Raw genomic sequence first — 21,812 nt, 5'->3', positions numbered from 1 at the left:
TAAGTGTATTTCTGTATTGTTTTCTATTTTGATATGTGAAATATTTATATGGCCAACATTTATCCACCAACTAACATCACTTTAACAAAAAGCAAGGTAGGACTAATTTAAATGTGGATTACAGGGTCAAAGGTAGGGTTCTGAAGACTGTGGAGGAACAGAGAGATCTTGGGGTCCATATCCACAGATCTCTAAAGGTTGCCATTCGAGTGGATAGAGCTGTGAAGAAGGCCTATAGTGTGTTAGCTTTTATTAACAGGGGGTTGGAGTTTAAGAGCCGTGGGGTTGTGCTGCAACTGTACAGGACCTTGGTGAGACCACATTTGGAATATTGTGTGCAGTTCTGGTCACCTCACTATAAGAAGGATGTGGAAGCGCTGGAAAGAGTGCAGAGGAGATTTACCAGGATGCTGCCTGGTTTGGAGGGTAGGTCTTATGAGAAAAGGTTGAGGTAGCTGGGGCTGTTCTCTCTGGAGCGGAGGAGACTGAGGGGAGACTTAATGGAGGTTTATAAAATGATGAAGGGGATAGATAGAGTGAACGTTCAAAGACTATTTCCTCGGGTGGATGGAGCTATTACAAGGGGGCATAACTATAGGGTTCGTGGTGGGAGATATAGGAAGGATATCAGAGGTAGGTTCTTTACACAGAGAGTGGTTGGGGTGTGGAATGGACTGCCTGCAGTGATAGTGGAGTCAGACACTTTAGGAACATTTAAGCGGTTATTGGATAGGCACATGGAGCACACCAGGATGATAGGGAGTGGGATAGCTTGATTTTGGTTTCAGATAAAGCTCGGCACAACATCGTGGGCCGAAGGGCCTGTTCTGTGCTGTACTGTTCTATGTTCTATGTTCAAATTCATTAGTCATTTGTATATGGAATCTTGCTGTGCACAAATTGGCAAGCTGCATTTGTGTAGAAAATAATGACAGCACTTCAGGAGAGTTTCATTACCTGGAATGTGCTTTGAGACATGCTGAGGACATGAAAAGCACCATATATAAAGACAAGTTCTTTTTAATCACGAAATCTATGCAGTTATTGATCTCCATTCTCCCCTCTTATTATTTAAACAAAATCTACCAGGCCAGAGGTAAAGCAGAAATGTTTCATGTAGAAAGTGGCCTTCCAACAAACGGGTCAGGGAATGAATTGCTCAAGGAACAAAGAGAGCAAAGAACAAAGAAAAGTACAGCACAGGAATAGGCCCTTCGGCCCTCCAAGCCCGTGCCGATCATGATGCCCTAGCTAAATTTTAAAAAACTTTCCGCCCTTACTCGGTGCGTATCCTTCTATTCCCTTCCTATTCACGTACCCATCTAGATGCCTCTTAAATGTTGCTAATGTGGCTGCTTCCACCACCTCCTCTGGCAGCGCATTCCAGGCACCCACCACTCTCTGTGTGAAAGATTTTCCCCCGTACATCTCCCTTAAACTTTCTCCCCTCTCACCTTGAACCTGTGCCCCTTGTAATTGACAAGGTCAGGCGACATGCAAGTACATAGAATATAGAACATAGAACAGTACAGCACAGAACAGGCCCTTTGGCCCTCGATGTTGTGCCGAGTTTTGTCCGAAACCAAGATCAAGCTATCCCACTCTCTATCATTCTGGTGTGCTCCATGTGCCTATCCAATAACCGCTTGAAAGTTCCTAAAGTGTCCGACTCCACTATCACAGCAGGCAGTCCATTCCACACCCCAACCACTCTGAGTACAGAACCTACTTCGGACATCCCTCCTATATCTCCCTCCATGACCCTTATAGTTATGCCCCCTAGTAACAGCTACATCCACCCGAGGAATAGAACAGTACTCGCCACCCTCCTTGGAGAGACGTAGATGAGAGGAGACCTAATAGAGGTATATAAGATGTTGAGAGGCAAAGATCGGGTGAACTCTCAGAGGCTTTTTCCCAGGGTGGAAATGGCTGCTATGAGAGGACACAGGTTTAAGGTGCTGGGGTGTAGGTACAGGGGAAATGTTAGGGGGAAGTTTTTCACACAGAGGGTGGTGGGCGAGTGGAATCGGCTGCCGTCAGTGGTGGTGGAGGCAAACTCAATAGGGTCTTTTAAGAGACTCCTGGATGAGTACATGGGACTTAATAAGATGGAGGGTCATAGGTAGGCCTAAAAGGTAGGGATTGTGGGGCCGAAGGACCTGTTTTTGTGCTGTAGTTTTTCTATGTTTCTATGTGTGTGGAACATATGATTTCCCCACAGGACATGTTTCTGTCCCAACACTGCAGTTGGCTAGCAGCTGTCGAGTCTGCAATGTGGGACAAAGGTAGCATACGGACATTTAATTTTGCCAATCTGATCAACTCTGTTCATTTTTAAATGGCTAATTATCGCACAACAGTGAGGAGATTGTAATTTACTCGTATTGTCTTATTCACAGATGAAGGATGAATGTAACAAATTAGACCCAATTCAATACAAAAAAAAAACCAGGCTATCTAACGCGCTGCATTTTATATGGCATTTGGAATTTTTTGGCAGGGATGATTATCTGTATCTGTCGATTCTCTCACAATGAATAAGAGCGTGGCTAATCACAGAGTGAAGAAACTTTGGCTGTTAAAATGCCTGACACCTGATCTCGTGTTTCACAACTCAGCACAGGGTGGTAGAGGTGGAAGGTCAACAAGAGGCATCTGTCAGATGGCAGTGTTTAGTACTCAGCCCCTCTGGCTGCCTTCCAAAGAAAGGAGTGTTTTAACATCCGTGCAGCAGAGTCAGAAACAGCTTATTTAACCATGGAGGGTGTGCTGAAGAAAGGACTAATTATCGAGGCCACTCTTTTAAATGTTTTACTGGGAAACGGATAGAATAAAGGGAATCCAGGCCCTGCAATACCAGCATTGGCCTACTGTGTCACCTCAAGCCAGTGGCCCTGCAGGATGAAGTAATATTGAAGCAATGGAAGACATCCAGGGAAGAGGTCATTGAGTTCCAACCCAGGCACGTTTCTTAATAGGGAAAAGGTGGAACATCCAATGCTAATACACCCTGGATGACAAAGGAAATAAAATCCTCTTTTCTTTCTCTGTTTTGTTTCATCTTATGACAGATGTCAGGAGCAGGAGTCAGTTAATAATCAGGGAGATTATGGAAAGTACAGGGTGGAGGGGGGGGTGGGATTGACCAAGTTAATAAAGGTGACAAAGAGAGGTTATGAGAAAAGATTAGTAGGCAACATTAACTTGAACCATGAAACATTTTATATACCAGTGGGCCTGGGTTTTCGTCAGCGGCGCAGGGACAGGAGAATTCCCAGCTCAGGAAACCCGACTTTTAAAATGGCTGCCTGGATGTCAGATTTTCAAGCGGGGGGTGGGTTCTGGGCAAGGGGCCCTGAAACTAATGCTGCCGGGTGCAGAGGTGGGTGTGTAGAAGGCCTGCCTCAGGGCTCTGGCACTGTGTCCAAAAATTAAAAAGGATAAAGCATAAAACATCCACCCAGCCCAACCCATGATCCCACATACCCTCCAATTGATAGGTGATAGTCAGCATGGTTTTGTGGCAGGTAGGTCGTGCCTTACTAACCTTATTGAGTTTTTTGAGAAAGTGACCAAGGAGGTGGATGGGGGCAGGGCAGTGGACGTGGTATATATGGATTTTAGTAAGGCGTTTGATAAGGTTCACCATGGTAGGCTTCTGCAGAAAATGCAGATGTATGGGATTGGGCGTGATCTAGGAAATTGGATCAGGAATTGGCTAGCGGATAGGAAACAGAGGGTGGTGGTTGATAGTAAATATTCATCATGGAGTGCGGTTACAAGTGGTGTACCTCAGGGATCTGTTTTGGGGCCACTGCTGTTTGTAATATTTATTAATGATCTGGATGAGGGTATAGTTGGGTGGATTAGCAAATTTGCTGATGACACCAAAGTCGGTGGTGTGGTAGACAGTGAGGAAAGGTGTCGTAGTTTGCAGGAAGACTTAGACAGGTTGCAAAGTTGGGCCGAGAGGTGGCGGATGGAGTTTAATGCGGAGAAGTGTGAGGTAATTCACTTTGGTAGGAATAACAGATGTGTTGAGTATAGGGCTAACGGGAGGACTTTGAATAGTGTGGAGGAGCAGAGGGATCTAGGTATATGTGTGCATAGATCCCTGAAAGTTGGGAATCAAGTAGATAAGGTTGTTAAGAAGGCATATGGTGTCTTGGCGTTTATTGGTAGGGGGATTGAATTTAGGAGTCGTAGCGTTATGTTGCAACTGTACACAACTCTGGTGCGGCCGCACTTGGAGTACTGTGTGCAGTTCTGGTCCCCACATTACAGGAAGGATGTGGAGGCTTTGGAGAGGGTGCAGAGGAGGTTTACCAGGATGTTGCCTGGTATGGAGGGGAGATCCTATGAGGAGAGGCTGAGGGATTTGGGATTGTTTTCGCTGGAAAGGCGGCGGCTAAGAGGGGATCTTATTGAAACATATAAGATGATTAGAGGTTTAGATAGGGTGGATAGTGATAGCCTTTTTCCTCTGATGGAGAAATCCAGCACGAGGGGGCATGGCTTTAAATTGAGGGGGGGTAGTTATAGAACCGATGTCAGGGGTAGGTTCTTTACCCAGAGGGTGGTGAGGGATTGGAATGCCCTGCCAGCATCAGTAGTAAATGCGCCTAGTTTGGGGGCGTTTAAGAGATCCGTAGATAGGTTCATGGACGAAAAGAAATTGGTTTAGGTTGGAGGGTCACAGTTTTTTTTTTAACTGGTCGGTGCAACATCGTGGGCCGAAGGGCCTGTTCTGCGCTGTAATGTTCTATGTTCTATGTTCTATACTGATCCATGCCCCTGTACCCACCGTGTGGAGATGCCGGCGTTGGACTGGGGTAAACACAGTAAGAAGTTTAACAACACCAGGTTAAAGTCCAACAGGTTTATTTGGTAGCAAAAGCCACACAAGCTTTCGGAGCTGCAAGCCCCTTCTTCAGGTGAGTGGGAATTCTGTTCACAAACAGAGCATATAAAGACACAAACTCAATTTACATGAACAATGGTTGGAATGCGAATACTTACAACTAATCAAGTCTTTAAGAAACAAAACAGCATGAGTGGAGAGAGCATCAAGACAGGCTAAAAAGATGTGTATTGTCTCCAGACAAGACAGCCAGTGAAACTCTGTGGGGGTTACAAATAGTGGGACATGAACCCAATATCCCGGTTGAGGCCGTCCTCGTGTGTGCGGAACTTGGCTATCAGTTTCTGCTCAGCGACTCTGCGCCGTCGTGTGTCGTGAAGGCCGCCTTGGAGAACGCTTACCCGAATATCAGAGGCCGAATGCCTGTGACCGCTGAAGTGCTCCCCAACAGGAAGAGAACAGTCTTGCCTGGTGATTGTCGAGCGGTGTTCATTCATCCGTTGTCGCAGCGTCTGCATAGTTTCCCCAATGTACCATGCCTCGGGACATCCTTTCTTGCAGCGTATCAGGTAGACAACGTTGGCCGAGTTGCAAGACTATGTACCGTGTACCTGGTGGATGGTGTTCTCACGTGAGATGATGGCATCTGTGTCGATGATCCGGCACGTCTTGCAGAGGTTGCTGTGGCAGGGTTGTGTGGTGTCATGATCACTGTTCTCCTGAAGGCTGGGTAGTTTGCTGCGGACAATGGTCTGTTTGAGGTTGTGCGGTTGTTTGAAGGCAAGAAGTGGGGGTGTGGGGATGGCCTTGGCGAGATGTTCGTCTTCATCAATGACATGTTGAAGGCTCCGGAGGAGATGCCGTAGCTTCTCCGCTCCGGGGAAGTACTGGACAACGAAGGGTACTCTGTCCACTGTGTCCCGTGTTTGTCTTCTGAGGAGGTCGGTGTGGTTTTTCGCTGTGGCGCGTTGGAACTGTTGATCAATGAGTCGAGCGCCATATCCTGTTCTTATGAGGGCATCTTTCAGCGTCTGGAGGTGTCTGTTGCGATCCTCCTCATCCGAGCAGATCCTGTGTATACGGAGGGCTTGTCCGTAGGGGATGGCTTCTTTAACGTGTTTAGGGTGGAAGCTGGAGAAGTGGAGCATCGTGAGGTTATCCGTGGGCTTCCGGTACAGTGAGGTGCAAACAGACCATTGTCCGCAGCAAACTACCCAGTCTTCAGGAGAACAGTGACCACGACACCACACAACCCTGCCACACCAACCTCTGCAAGACGTGCCGGATCATCGACACAGATGCCATCATCTCACGTGAGAACACCATCCACCAGGTACACGGTACATACTCTTGCAACTCGGCCAACGTTGTCTACCTGATACGCTGCAAGAAAGGATGTCCCGAGGCATGGTACATTGGGGAAACTATGCAGACGCTGCGACATCGGATGAATGAACACCGCTCGACAATCACCAGGCAAGACTGTTCTCTTCCTGTTGGGGAGCACTTCAGCGGTCACGGGCATTCGGCCTCTGATATTCGGGTAAGCGTTCTCCAAGGTGGCCTTCACGACACACGACGGCGCAGAGTCGCTGAGCAGAAACTGATAGCCAAGTTCCGCACACACGAGGACGGCCTCAACCGGGATATTGGGTTCATGTCCCACTATTTGTAACCCCCACAGAGTTTCACTGGCTGTCTTGTCTGGAGACAATACACATCTTTTTAGCCTGTCTTGATGCTCTCTCCACTCATGCTGTTTTGTTTCTTAAAGACTTGATTAGTTGTAAGTATTCGCATTCCAACCATTATTCAAACAAAGAACAAAGAACAATACAGCACAGGAACAGGCCCCTCGGCCCTCCAAGCCCGCGCCGCTCCCCGGTCCAGGATTGAATCCTGAATCCAGGATCCCCGCCCAATTTTCCAGCCTATCTACATCCTAATATCCTATCCACCGAGCTGTCCCTCACAGCTACGATGCTTTGTTCATCACAACCTATTAACTCACCCCCACCCCCCCATTCCCCACCATATGATCTCCAGGGAGAGGCGAAAACCCAGAGTGAAAACCCCAGGGCCAATATGGGGAAAAAAGAAATCTGGGAAATTCCTCTCCGACCCCCTGAGGCGATCGAAACGAGTCCAGGAGATCACACTGGCCCTGATCAGAAAATGCTTCCCAACCCTATTCATTTCCACTTCTGCTTTACGAACACCATCTGAATTCCCTGCCCCCGAGACAGGTTCCCAACTATCCGCAGTCTCGCTCTGTACTGGCACCAGCAAGATGATCATAGAATGAAGCCTTGAAACGAGAAACAAAGAACAATTAGCCCGCGACGCTCCCTGGTCCAAACTAGACCACTCTTTTGTATCCCTCCATTCCCACTCCGTTCATATAGCTGTCTAGATAAGTCTTAAACGTTCCCAGTGTGTCCGCCTCCACCACCTTGCCCGGCAACACATTCCAGGCCCCCACGACCCTCTGTGTGAAATATGTCCTTCTGATATCTGTGTTAAACCTCCCCCCTTCACCTTGAACCTATGACCCCTCGTGAACGTCACCACCGACCCGGGGAAAAGCTTCCCACCTTTCACACTATCTATGCCTTTCATAATTTTATACACCTCTATTAAGTCTCCCCTCATCCTCCGTCTTTCCAAGGAGAACAACCCCAGTTTCCCCAATCTCTCCTCATAACCAAGCCCCTCCATACCAGGCAACATCCTGGTAAACCTCCTCTGTACTCTCTCCAAAGCCTCCACGTCCTTCTGGTAGTGTGGCGACCAGAACTGGACGCAGTATTCCAAATGCGGCCGAACCAACGTTCTATACATCTGCAACATCAGACCCCAACTCTTATACTCTATGCCCCGTCCTATAAAGGCAAGCATGCCATATGCCTTCTTCACCACCTTCTCCACCTGTGACGTCACCTTCAAAGATCTGTGGACTTGCACACCCAGGTCCCTCTGCGTCTCTACACCCTTTATGGTTCTTCCATTTATCGTGTAGCTCCTCCCTACATTATTCCCACCAAAATGCATCACTTCGCATTTATCAGGCTTGAACTCCATCTGCCATTTCTTTGCCCAAATTTCCAGCCTATCTATATCCTTCTGTAGCCTCTGACAATGTTCCTCACTATCTGCAAGTCCTGCCAGTTTTGTGTCGTCCGCAAACTTACTGATCACCCCAGTTACTCCTTCTTCCAGATCATTTATATAAATCACAAACAGCAGAGGTCCCAATACAGAGCCCTGCGGAACACCACTAGTCACAGGCCTCCAGCCGGAAAAAGACCCTTCCACTACCACCCTCTGTCTTCATGTAAATTGAGTTTGTGTCTTCATGTAAATTGTGTTTGTGAACAGAATTCCCACTCAACTGAAGAAGGGGCTTGCAGCTCCGAAAGCTTGTGTGGCTTTTGCTACCAAATAAACCTGTTGGACTTTAACCTGGTGTTGTTAAACTTCTTACTGCCTGTACCCACCAACATAACCCCTCGTACGCTCCATACTAACCTATGTCCGCATACCCACCCCATTGCCCTATATACCAACTTAGCCCCATGCCAATTTAGTGTTAGCTCATGCCATCCCATGCCTCCCCACCCACCACCTTTTGCCCTTACACCTACCAAGCCGATTCACCCAGTTTCCACCATAGGCCGACTTCAGGCCTCATGCGATAAAATAAAGTTCTGTGTCTATTTTAGGCTTTGTTGTATTTAAAAAGAAACATTCATTCATTACATTATCTGAACTACATAAAGCTTTATAATCACAAATATTTCATTCAGGTGCCCCTTATAACAACAAGCACTGAAATTCATAGTCCCACTTCCAAGATTCTGTAAGGACTTGCAGAGTGTATCAAACAGGGAAATGGCAGGTGCCCTACTGTGATAATAGATGGTTTGAAATCAGTCATGTAGCAGTAATCCAGTACTGCAAACTCTCAGGTTATGTCAACAGACAAAGTCAAATTGCAAGCAATGATTTTTTATAACACTCCAGACATTTTTTCAAAGAATTAAAGGGCAGGACTTTTAAATGCATTGATAGTTAGACAGCTCCATTTGACAGGTCCTCCTGACATTTTGACCATTGATTTTGACAGGTGTATTGACAGTTCCAATGAGTTTGTCAATTCATTGGTTTATGTGCTTTTATCTATATTCATGCCTAATCTCAACACTTCCAAAGGGCACTTTGGCTCCCCAAAAGGTGTCCAAGGACCAGATCCAAAGGGATACCTTTTTCCAAAGGGGTACCTTGACTATCCAAAGAAATTACAAAATTCGGACCTGATCTTACCAAGGCTGGGATTTTCCAGCCCCAAGAAGAGTGTTTTCCAACACTGGAGGCAGCTAGCCATTGCCTGCCAGCAGAATCTCCCAGTCCTGCTGAACATTTTGTATGGCAGGCCCACCCGTTGCTAGGGAACCACAACAGGGGGTCGCCTCCTGGGGGTCCAGAAGACACTGCCCCAAGTCTACTCGACAAGATTATGGTTTCACATTCCAGGGCTACCAAGATCCTCCTTGAGTGGAGGCATCTAATGATTTAAATAGTCAGCTGCCTCCAAGAACCGCACAAACCTAAAGGGCAACCCCCCTTGCCGCCCCCTGAAAATGGGAAATGCTGTGTCCGGGGCCAGGGCTTGCGATTTCAGGGCTCATCCGCCATTCTTGCCATGACGGAGAGTCTCTTCATTGTGGTGCAAATCCAGACTATAAAATATAAGCGGTTAACTCGGGATACCGAACAGCTGACACAGCAAACCAAAGATTTCAAACACAAAATACCATGGGTGTGGGAATCTAAAGCAAAAACAGAAAATGCTGGAAAAACTCAACAGGTCAGGCAGCATCTGGAGAGAAAAACGAAGCTAACCTTTGAGGTCAAAATTAGTATTATTTTTTTGATTGCAACAGTGGCACAGTGGTTAGCACTACTGCCTCACAGCACCAGGGACCCGGGTTTGATTCCTGGCTTGGGTCACTGTCTGTGCGGAGTCTGCACATTCTCCCCCTATCTGCATGGGTTCCCTTCGGGTGCTCCGGTTACCTCCCACAGTCCGAAAGATGTGCTGGTTAGATGTATTGGCCATGCTAAATTCTCCCTCAGTGTACCCAAACAGGCCCCGGAGTGTGGCGACTAGGGGATTTTCACGGTAACTTCATTGCAGTGTTAATGTAAGCCTATTTGTGACACTAATAAATAAACTTTTAGTTAGTGCACTCCAGTCCCACTGAATCATGTTTTATTACCCTTGTTGTCACTATCCCACACTGGCTTTCTGAAACCCAACAAATCAAATTGAAAATCCCCATCCTCATCTACACATCCTCCCATGGCTTCACCCAATCCTAACTTGGCAGCATCTTGCAGTCATTCATAGAATCATAGAAACCCTACAGTGCAGAAAGAGGCCATTCGGCCCATCGAGTCTGCACCGACCACAATCCCACCCAGGCCCTACCCCCACATATTTACCCGCTAATCCCTCTAACCTACACATCTCAGGATTCTAAGGGGCAATTTTTAACCTGGCCAATCAACCTAACCCGCACATCTGTCCCCACCTGTATTGTCTGGCTTTGTCTCCGATGCATTCCTTATTCCTCTGTTCCACCATTTCTGGTGGCAATGCCAACAGCCATTTCACCCCTACTCAGTGGAACCCTTATCCCCCTAAACAATCCCCATCGCCTTTACTCCTGCCACAGGATCAGGGAAGAAGCAAAAACCAGAGAAGGGTGTTTTCAAATAAAGCAAAGAAATTCAGCTGTGAATGCTGGATATGTGCAATAAAAGAAACCATTTGCTCATTACATCATTGACATGGCTGGGTTGGCTCAGTTCCCTGTGCTTTAACTAAGGCAGACAGTGGCTGGAAGTTAGACACAGGAAGAAATGATGTATGTGACAAAAAAATGTAAAAGTCCAATTTTCTGTGAAACCCTTAATATTTATTTGATGGATATTATGTAAGGGGCTGAAAAATCCATTAAAAAAACACATGCCGATTAACCTCAAGCTGACATTGGTTAAAGAGAAATTGAGCTACTAAACTGAGATGGTATAAAGTTCTAACCATGTCCACAATTGGAAGGAAGGTTTCCACCAGTTTGTCTCTGGTTGGCATTGGGTCAGTGGCATTTTCTCGGAAGCTGGTTAGTTAAGAAGCAGATGTCAATTGTTTTTCTGGGTTCTGACACATTGAGGATTGTTAGAATGGGGAGGAACTGCACCTCTGGGAATTAGGCCAGGATTCAGTGAATCTGGATTCCAGTATATTTCTTGGGCTTGCTGCTGCCCTCATGCCCAATTTCTGGCAGAAATTTAGCGCCACAGACACTAGTTTGACGAAGGGTCATCGAGACTCAAAGCATTGGCTCTATTCTCTCTCCACAGATGCTGTCAGACCTGCTGAGATTTTCCAGCATTTTCTGCTTTTGTTTCAGATTCTACATCCGCAGTATTTTGCATTTATAGTAGTTTGACAAGATCGTTTCAGAGAATGGTCGTCTACATATCATTATGAAAAAACATGAACAGCAGAACTCCCAGAGTAGACATCCCAACATCCCCCTACCCTTGTCGAAGTTTGATACTCTCCCTCTACCTAACCTGTTACTTCTGTTTTTCAACTGTCAAACCTGTTTCAATTCAAAAATATAAACATCTATTATTAAAAATCAATATATGTTCTGTAGTGTAAGGGGCCAGATTAGAAACTCCGAGGTATATTGTGAAATTAGCCTAGACCCCAACACTTCCTTTTGATTTTGGCATCGGTGAGCATAAGGTGATTTGCTCCAGGTATGATTCAAGTGACCCACTCGGAAGCTTTTATCAAAACAAATTTTATTTAAGAATAAAGACAGTAAGAATATAAAAAAATATTAGCCTAACATTTACCAATTGAAATACTTAAACATGACAAAGTATAATTCTTAATAGCTATCAATTTCTATTGTTCCATTTCAGCAGCATCCCATAATTCCCTTCTCTAGAACCAGTTAGCACCAAAAACAATGATGCTCACTTGGATGCTAGATTTCCAGCCTTTTAACACCTTTGGACTAAGATCCAGATGGACACCTGACTTCCGCCTTTCATACAGCAGACTCTCAGAGAAAGATATATATGACTAAAATCGTCATAGTAGAACAGAACTCGAATTAAGTTTTAAAAAAAGTTTATTTATTAGTTGCAAGTAGGCTTACATTAACACTGCGATGCAGTTACTGTGAAAATCATCTAGTCGCCACACTCTGGCACCTGTTCGGGTACACCGAGGGAGAATTTAGCCTGGCCAGTGCACCTAACCAGCACGTCTTTTGGACTGCGGGAGGTAACCAGAGCACCCGGAGGAAACCCACACAGACACGGGAAGAACATGCAGACTCGGCACAGACAGTGACCCGAGCCGGGAATCGAAGTTACAGGATGCTGGATAAAAGATTCACTCAGAAGGATTGCTGAGGATCAAGAAGGTTAGTTCTGTACAGAAAAGGCATTTAGAAAAACACTCTAGCTTCCTGACATCTTGAAAAGAAAGGTTTAAAATGTGTTTGAATGTTTCTCACTGAAGTAATGGAAGAATTTAAGTCTCTACATAAATGCATCTTTCAAATCTGACTAAGAAAACATATGCGTTGCTTTAATCAACACTATCTATATTCCACACAGACTTCATTCAAATAAGTTTTGGCTTCTGCTACTTCCTCAGCAGGGGGCTGGTTAGTTCAATTGGCTCGATGGCTAATGTGTGCTTCAGAATAGTGCCAACGCCACGGCTGGGATTCTCTGACCTCATCTGTGACTGGGATTCTCTGGTCCCGCTGCTGCGAATGGAGATTTGGCTGAGTGCTAAATTCTCCGTTCTCACTGGCATCGGACATCGACATCGGAGAACTGCGGCCCACAGCTTTGATTTCTGTTTGGGCTGAGGTAGACTTGGCTGCTGAGAGTGGAAAGCAGTGGCAAACAACACGTGACAAAACAGCCACGAAAACAGCGCAGATTGAATCATCAGCGGACAATGAGTTAAGGACCTTCCTCTGAGCAGAACACTCAAGTCATGGCTTCCTCAGCACATGATGGTTGCAGTTATACTGGGCCTGCCCCATGTTTGGGGGCAATGGAATCAGTGCAGGTGGTCTGCCCTATATGGCTGGAAACTCCTCCCCATTCCCGTGGTCTTGTCCTCACTAGCTCCCTTACAAAATTATGTGATTTCCTTAGGAGCCTCGGGTGCTTCCCTGGACTGAACACCACTGGAAGTCAATGTGCCTCCACTCAATAGACTGAATGAAGCAGACAATCCTGGCATATTCGGAGGCTGTAGAGAAATAGATCATTGGAATTTGGAGTATGTGCGGTCATTAGTAGGGCAGCTAATTCGCCAAGGTGAATTTGCCCCTCTTTGCCCGACAGTATTTGCTTCGTATGGGACCGGGAGAGGTTCCACCCTGTAAGTTATGTTGGAAATTTCCAGAAAAGACAGGAGACAGAACCCCTGAAGAACTCATTGAAACTTACAAAATTCTCACAGGCTGTGACAGGGTGGATCAGATGTTTCCTTTGGCTGGTGTGTTTAAAACCAGAGGACACGGTCTCAGAATAAGGGACAAGCTATTTAAGACTGAAATGAGGAGGAATTTCTTTTCCCTCAGAGCATGGAGAATCTTTGGAATTCTCTGCCCCAGAGTGTTATGGAAGCTCAATAATTGAGCATGTTCAAAATAGAAATTGATAAATTTCTAGATACTAATAACATCAGGGGATGTAGGTATAGCATGATCAGCCATGACCTGTTTGAACGGCAGAGTGTTCAATGGGCTGAATGGCCTCCTCCTACTCCTGTGTTCCTAACTTTGTCCGTTATCACTTGTGAACCAAATGCACATTGCAAAGTCAGCACCAAGACCACACATATTGAAACCTTGCTTTCTTGTGGATGATTTAATAATTTGCATTTGACCTGCAACTGATGAAGTGAACAAATCAAAAATCAAAAGCAGCCACATGGCTTTTTACCCGTACTGTCTATAAGTGCTTGAGTGGCACAGTGATTAGCACTGCTGCCTCACAGCGCCAGGGACCCGGGTTCGATTCCCAGCTTGGGTCACTTTCTGTGTGGAGTCTGCACGTTCTCCCAGTGTCTGTGTGAGTTTCCTCCGGACGCTCCGGTTTCCTCCCTCAATCTGAAAGACATGCTGGTTAGGTGCATTGGCCATGCTAAATTCTCCCTCAGTGTACCCGAACAGGCGCCGGAGTGTGGTGACCCGGGGATTTTCACAGTAACTTCATTGCCGTGTTAATGTGACTAATAGAATCATAGAATAGAATAGAGTTCCTTTGTTCCTTCGCAACTGGAACTGGGCACAGTATTCAAAGTGTGGTCAAACCAAGATAATGTATATTCAATCACTTCCTCTGACTGTTTTGGCTTTCAACTTCTCTTTCTGTAGGCTTTGTTGGGCTTTGATTGGTCATGCTGCCTGTATGAGTGCACTTAACAGTTAACAAGCCCGACAACAGACAAAGCAGCCCACTTGATTGGCGCCACTTTCAACATCCACTCCCATTACCACTGACACACAGTAGCAGCAGTGTGTACCATCAACACGATGCATTGCAGCAACTCACCAAGGCTCCTTCGACACACCTTCCAAATCTGTGACCCCCACCACCTAGAAGGACAAGGGTAGCAGATACAGGAAACACCACCACCTGTGAGTACCTTCCAGGCCACTCGCCCTCCAGCCTCGGAACTATATTGCCATTTCTTCATTGTGTGTCATAATCCTAGAAATCCCTCCCTAACAGCACTGCGGGTGTACCTACACCACATGGATTGCAGCGGTTCAAGAAGACGGCTCACCACCAGCTTCTCAAGGGCAATAAGGGATGGGCAACAAATGCAGGCCTAGCCAGCGATGCCCATAGTCTGTGTAAGAATAAAAATAAATTGTGGGGAGGCACGGTGGCACAATGGTTAGCACTGCTGCCTCACAGCGCCAGGGATCCGCATTCAATTCTGGCCTTGGGTTACTGTCTGTGTGGAGTTTGCACATTCTCCCCGTGTCTGTGTGGGTTTACTCCGGGTGCTCTGGTTTCCTCCCGCACTCCAAAGATGTGCGGGTTAGGTGGATTGGCCATGCTAAATTGTTCCTTTGTGTCAGGGGGACTAGCTCGAGGAAATGCATGGGGTTATGGGGACAGGGCTTGGGTGGGAATGTGGTCGGTGCAGACTCGATGGGCCGAATGGCCTCCTTCCGCACTGTGGGGATTCTATGATTCTATGAAATGTGTGCAGAGTCCTCGGTCTCTTTCAAGTTCTTCTTTTTTGTTTCAACAAAATCTGAAAATATAGGTATTTCCAAATTAAGAAAGACGATGAGTCGTTTGGGTCAGCTTCTATCATGCTGGTAGTTGTAAGATACGACAAAAAAGGAGCTGCTGATTAACGAAGGCAATCAATTCTTTATGTTAGTCTACAGGAGACCCAGACATGATGTGATAAAGGTTTCCATGGGAACCACAGGTACAGAGTCACCTGCTCCTCCAAAGCACACTACACTAACTGTCAAGTCACAAGTTGTTCTTACACTGCGTACAAGATTAATGTATGTGACTCCTTCCATCACCTCCCGAGGGACCCTGCTCCATAGATTGACAACTCATCTACTGAAACATAGGGTGGAATTTAATGCCCTTCTCCGTAGCAAGTTTGGAGCTGTAGGGGCAGAGTGACGGATAAATCCCGCCACTTTCCTGCCTCCAGCCCGGATAATTTCATGGCAGGAAGAGCCGTGGAGGCCTTCCCGGTGCGCTGCCACAGCAACGGCGGGCAGGGGACTTGCCGTGTCGGGAGCAGGGCTTCCGTTCTGCAAAAACCGAAACATCTTGACATGGTCCACTTTATCTACTCTCTTTGGAATCCTAAAAGCAGCAACTATATCACCTCTCAACTTCTTTTTCAATGAGGGACATACCCATTTTTCCTTCCTCCTTGCAAAGGTTTACGTTTGCAAAGAAAAGGTGTGAACCATGTAGCAGCTTGAAATGTGCAGTGTACAGTCTACCATGCTTCCTGGTTTTACAATAGGTGACCCATTAATACACAGAATGATGTGCTCGTTGACATTTTAAATTAGCAGAAGAGGCTGTTGCCCTGGCAACAGTCAGTGGGTGAGACCTGAGACTGAAGATCAGGTTGGGGGGAATGTTATTGAGCCAGAGCCATATCCATTCACACAAGGATTTAGCACAATGGGACTTCTCAGACAAGAGAATTTCCCAGAAATAAAAGGCATGAAACGATGAGAATGTCAGTAAGTGTTACAAATCGAATCATTTAAAGATCATCTTTAAGATTTTTACAATGAATGCTTTTCATATGAACTAATAGTAATAGGGTCCATTGGATGATACAATCTGGTACTCATTGGTCATGCTATAACTAAATCTTCCAGAATTTCAGACATTCAATCCATCAGATTCAGAGCTCCGAAACATATGGTAAAACTATTGAGATGGCCCTGGAGGTTAGCTCATGGAAGGACATCATAGGAGTGAGAGGGGTGACCTTCCACTTCCTATATTTGTTGCAAATAAATTGTCCATTAGTCACAATTTGCAAGAGCTGAAAAATCACAGGACATCCTTTAACGTCTCTTAAAGCTATTATCTGATTTTCAAGTAATATTGGCTTAGTTTAAAAGTTACAACTCACTTTTAAATCCACTGAATTTTCCACAGTGTAACTTCACACTTAAAAACAGGGCCCATTACAACCCCAAGGTCTACTGTGTCTTCACCCAGAGGGTGGTGAATGTCTGGAATTCACAACCACAGAATTGAGGCCAAAACGTTGTCTGATTTCAAGAAGAAATTAGATATAGCTCTTGGGGCTAAAGGGATCAAGGGATATGGGAGGAAGGGAGGATCAGGATATTGAATTTGATGGTCAGCTGTGATCAAAATGAATGGCGGACAGACTCAAAGGGCCGAATGACCTACTCCTGCTTCTATCATAGAAATCATAGAAATCATAGAAACCCTACAGTACAGAAAGAGGCCATTCGGCCCATTGAGTCTGCACTGACCACAATCCCACCCAGGTCCTACCCCCATATCCCTACATATTTTACCCGCTAATCCCTCTAATCCACACGTCCCAGGACACTAAGGGGCAATTTTAGCATGGCCAATCAACCTAACCCGCACATCTTTGGACTGTGGGAGGAAACCGGAGCACCCGGAGGAAACCCACGCAGACACAAGGAGAATGTGCAAACTCCACACAGACAGTGACCCAAGCCAGGAATTAAACTCGGGTCCCTGGAGCTGTGAAGCAGCAGTGCTAACCACTGTGCTACCGTGCCGTGCTAGTTTCTATGTATCTATGTGTTCATAGAGAAGGAAAGGAGAGAGTGCAGAATGTAGTGTTACAGTCATAGCTAGGGTGTAGAGAAAGATCAACTTAATGCAAGGTAAGTCCATTCAAAAGTCTGACAGCAGCAGGGAAGGAGCTGTTCTTGAGTCGGTTGGTACATGACTTCAGACTTTTGTCTCTTTTTCCCGAAGGAAGAAGGTGGACGAGAGAATGTCTGGGGTGCGTGACTTCCTTAATTATGCTGGCTGCTTTGCCGAGGCAGCGGGAAGTGTAGACAGAGTCAATGGATGGGAGGCTGGTTTGCGTGATGGATTGGGCCACATTGACGACCTTTTGTAGTTCCTTGCGGTCTTGGACAGAGTCGGAGTCATACCAAGCTGTGATACAACCAGAAAGAATGCTTTCTATGGTGCATCTGTAAAAGTTGCTGAGAGTCATTTGAGGTAGCGTTTTATATTACAACACCTGACTATCATTTGACAGCTGATTAAAGTACAGTTCGGTGATGTAATCAAGCTGCCTTTTCCTATTCCAGTATAAAACATACTGAACTAGTTATTACACCCACTGTTTGGGGAATCATTCCTTAATTTTCTTTACAATAACGTGTGTTATTTCTTGGCCAAATCATTCAATTCATTGCATAAATGTATGTTATAGTAAGCCTGAGACAAGAGGTGGCACAATGGTTAGCACTGCTGCCTCACAGCGCCAGGGACCCAGGTTTGATTCCTGGCTTGGGTCACTGTCTGTGTTGAGTCTGTACGCTCTCCCCGTGTCTGTGCTGGTTTCCTCCGGGTGTTCCGGTTTCCTCTCACAGTCCGAAAGACGTGCTGGTTAGGTGCATTGGCCATGCTAAACCCTCCCTCTGTGTATCTGAACAGGCACTGGAGTGTGGTGACTAGGGGATTTTCATAGTAACTTCATTGCAGTGTTAATGTAAGCCTACTTGTGACGCTAATAAATAAACTTTAATTTTTTTTTCTCTCAGAGGATCATTAGCATGTGGAATTCTCTCCCCCAGAAAGCAGTGGGGGCTGGGCCATTGGATTTATTCAACATTCAACACAGTGTTAGACAGATTTTTGATAGACAAGGGGGGGGGGGGGGGGTCAAGGGTTATGGGGGGCAGACAGCAAAGTGGAGCTCAGACCATAACTGGATGAACCATGATCTTATTGAATGGTGGAGCAATCTTGAAGAACTGAATGGTCTATGTTCCTTTTTATTATATATAACATGTGAATTAGGAGTAGGGTATTCGGCCATTCAATAAGATCATGGTTACTCTGACTTCAACCTCAACTCCACATTCCTGCCTTTCACTGATAACCTTTCACTCCCTTGTTTATCAAGAATCTATCTAGCTCTGTCTTAAATATATTCAAAGACTCTGCTTCCACTGCCTTTTGAGGAAGAGAATTCCAAAGACTCAGAACCCTCTAAGCGAAGACATTTCTCCTCATCTCTGTGCTAAATGGGTGACCACTTACTTTTAAACTGTGATTCCTAGTACTGGATTCTCCCACAAGGGGAAACATCCTCTCCACATCATCCCTGTCAAGACCCCTCAGAATCTTATACATTTCGATTAAGTCACTTCTTAGTCTTCTAAACTCCAACAGACATCTTGGGTATATTTTAGTGGAATGTTTTTGGGCCCAACTTCCTTAGTTTATCAAAACAATTTTCACTCTTTAATTTGCCAGCAAGACTTAAATAACTCTTCTTATGTGGAAGAATTGAGTCACTTTTTCACCCATTTCAAATCATGGCTTACTTGCCTGTTGTTTATTTTTTTGATTTCTTTAGTTATAAGTTGAATGAACTGGGGTAGACCAGATAATCCTCATGGGGTACAGTTGTTGTTCAAATCCTATTTATTCATATTGGGAACCTCAATAACAGGGTAAACAGTTAGTGGAAGCACTGTAGATAGAGTTAAGTAATAGCAAAGGATACAGAGCTCTTATACGATTTGCCTATAGATCTGCTGATAAAAGTGATGTATTAGGGGTTAGAGTGTTGGTGAGGGAGGGGGATGTTTGAATATGGAGATTAAGAAAGCAAGTAGCAACAATAGTGAATACAGTGATTCAAATTTTTGTGCAGAATGCTAGAAGCTGGACGTATCATACAACTACCAAGTAATAAAGGTATTGAATTGTTAGAATGCATTTGGGACAGTTTTCCATAACGATGGCTGAGAAATACGAATGAGCAGAACATGTTCTCTGGGTGCTAAATGGCCAACTCAGCCTCCAATATGTCTGGAAGGTAGTAAACCCTCGTAATGAGCCAGAAGTGCGCTCTCCACTATATCAAAGAAGAACAAAGAAAAGTAAAGCACAGGAACAGGCTCTCCGGCCCTCCAAGCTGGTGTCGATCATGATGCCCTAACTAAACTAAAAAAAACCTTCCGCCCTTACTCTGTCCATATCCCTCTATTCCCTCCCTATTCATCTACCCATCCAGATGCTTCTTAAATGTTGCTAATGTGACTGCTTCCACCACCTCCTCTGGCAGCGCATTCCAGGCACCCACCGCTCTCTGCGTGAAAAACCTCCCCCGCACATCTTCCTTAAACTTTCCCCCTCTCACCTTGAACCTGTTCCCCTTTGTAATTGACACTTCCACCCGAGGAAAAAGCCTCTAAGTATCCACCCTGTCTATGCCTCTCACAATTTTGTAGACCAATAAAGGAAAAGAAAATTGCCATACAATACCCACTAGTGAAACAGGCTGTGGTAAACCACTGTTAGCTTATTACCTGTATATGTGACATGCCTGGACACATCCCTGCCGGCCCTACCCGAGACTCCTCGCCCCCCCCCCCAGTCCAGGTATAAAGGCGACTGCTCCCCACCCCCCTGCCTCAGTCTGGACCAGTTCATCGGCATGGATGTGCTCCAAGTCTTTTGCGAATAAAAGCCTATTTGTTCTTGCATACAAACTAGTCTTTGCTCGATTGATGGTGCATCACAGGCTTTAGATCCTATTGCCTACATAAGAACAGTGATTGCATTTCAAAGTAATTAATGTACTCTGATAATGCTATGGGATTCCCTAAAGACATGAAATGCGCTATATCTAGTCTCCTCCTCTAAACTGATATATTGATTAATTCAGATGTGATTTTGTAGCTTTCTTTCACAATAACTATTTACATTGATCAATCCCATTGCTTGAGATTCAGTCCAGGTATTCTGCTGAAACACCTTCAGTTTGCTATGTATTGGATATGGAATCATTGTCATTTGTACTCTGAAAAGAAACAAATTCTTTTAAGAGTTCAAAGTAATTTTCGGCACCATTATGTTCAATTCAGTGAATACCGTACAAAGTGAATATCATACCTACTCTGGGACACATAAACCATTGATCTGGACTTTGCCGTCTTTGATGAAGGACCAAGGCAGCACTCATCGCTGACCCTGAAGAAATCTGTTCATAAAGATCTAGTGATCTCTGTGGATTTCCCCTGTCCCAAAGTTAGTTTGGATCTCGTGCCAAAAAAGGGGGATCTCTCAGCATCCAGCAACAGTGACAGCGTCAGGCAGAGAAAATAGCCAGTCACACTGGTGTATTCTCATAGGCAGCAATCCAGGAGGCAACTCACCACCATCTCCTCAAGGGCAATGAGATGGACAATAAATGCTGGCCGAGCCAATGATGCCCACATTCTATGTATTAGTATTAGAGTCCCCAATTAGTGCTAATTGGGGACTCTACGGTGAGGGGGTCAGATAGGCGTTTTTGCGGACACAGACGGGACTCTCGGATGGTGGTTTGCCTCCCTGGTGCAGGGGTCCGGGATGTCTCTGGTCGAGTCCCAGAAATCCTAAAGGGGGAGGGAGAGGAGCCGAAGGTCGTGATGCATATAGGTACTGCTGACATAGGTAGGAAGAGGGAAGGGGTCATGAAAAGAGAATATAGGGAGTTAGGTAGACAGCTGAGAAAGAGGAATGCAAAGGTAGTAATCTCGGGATTGCTGCCTGTGCCGCGGGAGAGTGAGAACAGGAATCGGTGGAGAATGAATGCGTGGCTGAGGGACTGGAGCAAGGGACAAGGATTTGGGTACTTGGATCATTGGGACCTCTTTAGGGGCAGGTGTGACCTGTTTAAAAAAGACGGGTGGCACTTGAATCCCAGGGGGACCAATATCCTGGCGGGAAGGTTGGCTAAGGCTACTGGAGAGACTTTAAACTAGAAAGGTTGGGGGGAGGGAATCGAAATGAGGGGACTGAGAGCGAGGAGGTTAGCTCGCAAATAGATAAGGAATGTAGACAGGGTAAGAGGGAGGTTAGACGAGTGATGGAGAAGGGAAGTGCTCAGGCTGAAGGTCTGAGATGTGTCTATTTTAATGCCAGGAGTGTAGTGAATAAAGTGGATGAGCTTAGAGCGTGGATTGCTGCTTCGAATTGTGATGTGGTGGCCATTACGGAGACTTGGATGTCTCAGGGACAGGACTGGGTGCTTCAGGTGCCGGGTTTTAGATGTTTCAGGAAGGACAGGGAGGGAGGCAAG

This window comes from Mustelus asterias, chromosome 6, assembly GCF_964213995.1.
Source record: "Mustelus asterias chromosome 6, sMusAst1.hap1.1, whole genome shotgun sequence".
Classification (NCBI taxonomy): Eukaryota; Metazoa; Chordata; class Chondrichthyes; order Carcharhiniformes; family Triakidae; genus Mustelus; species Mustelus asterias.
The sequence above is the reverse complement of the archived record's forward strand: the minus strand, read 5'-3'. Positions refer to the sequence as shown.